This window comes from Mugil cephalus, chromosome 6 (assembly GCF_022458985.1).
Source record: "Mugil cephalus isolate CIBA_MC_2020 chromosome 6, CIBA_Mcephalus_1.1, whole genome shotgun sequence".
In the NCBI taxonomy this organism is placed as follows: domain Eukaryota; kingdom Metazoa; phylum Chordata; class Actinopteri; order Mugiliformes; family Mugilidae; genus Mugil; species Mugil cephalus.
Window position 1 is genome coordinate 27,014,059 of NC_061775.1, and position 1,327 is coordinate 27,015,385.

General features: G+C 33.2%; 1 non-coding gene across 1 annotated transcript; it reads left to right on the top strand.

The window, feature by feature from the left end:
* Positions 1–366: 366 nt before the first annotated feature.
* On the top strand, positions 367–440 carry trnat-agu. The gene has a single exon. It is a non-coding gene; the product is annotated as a tRNA-Thr (tRNA).
* The last annotated feature ends 887 nt before the right edge of the window (positions 441–1,327 follow it).

The following is a 1,327-nucleotide window of genomic DNA, read 5'->3' on the forward strand; positions in this document are numbered from 1 at the left end:
TTAATCCGACTGGATGGTTGGATTAAAGAAAGAAAGAACATGTAATGGAAATTAAACCTCAATCATCCTCCAGTGTATTTGATCTGCAGTCATGTTTTTATCAGTTTTAAAACACAGGTGTCAAACATATGGTATACGGGCTTAAAGTGGCCCGCAACGTAAATACTATTCCTAATTTATCCACTCTTTTTTAAACATTCGTCTAATTTACTTGTTCTTCTTTGCACTAAAACAAATGGAAAAAATGTGGAGTTGTCGTTATCTATAGGTTATTTTGCTGTTATGTTTCAAAAAAGTTGCCCCCACGATGTCAATGTTGGGCAAATCTGCCCGTTCCGTACAACGTGGTTCATTCGCGTTCACGCAGGCGCTGTGGCTTAGTTGGTTAAAGCGCCTGTCTAGTAAACAGGAGATCCTGGGTTCGAATCCCAGCAGTGCCTTTTGGTGGATAGATATGAGGGGACCTCACAATGCTCACACAAAACTACTGTAGGTCTGCATCCTGCTGCCTGAACAAATGGATCCGTTAAACACTGAGATAAAACTCCCACATGAGTTATTTAAAAACACACAAAGTTTATGAAGCCAACAGGAAAATGTGAGAGACAACGGGGAATACTTTCTATCTATCTATCTATCTATCTATCTATCTATCTATCTATCTATCTATCTATCTATCTATCTATCTATCTATCTATCTAAATATTATGTGTAGTAGTTGCAATGATATTTATTGACCCCCCTCAAAAACAGAGACGAATCTGCTAAACGAAGGTCTATAGCGACCTCCACAGGTCATAGTGTGTCAGAACAACATCCAAACTAATGAGTGAGATTTAACCGTTGTTTGTTACATTATACGTTTTTTTTGTTAATTATTATTATTGGAGGTTAAAAAGACTTATAATTTACACTTTTTTCTCAAACTCCTTCTGTTGTTACAAGATATTATTGCCTAAAACAGTAGAAATAGACTGTATGTCTTTTCAACCTACTATTTATTTATTTATTTATTTATTTATCACTTGGAGTTATTCAAAATAATTAAGAACCACATGTGGACAAAATAATAGCCTTAATATTATGCTCTTTCTCATTTTTAAGTATTATTATTTAATATTTATATATTCATTTATTTTTTTTTTTTAGCTTTTTGTTTTATTTCAGCACCATAAAACGTTATTACGTTTTATGGTGAAAAATATATATTTATTATATGCCGTTAAAAACTTAAACATATTAAAATAATTCCGATATTTTATTGAATTTGTCTTAAGTTGTAGTTGAGCGGAACCAATGTATAAGAGTCAGCTCTCCGCCGGAACAT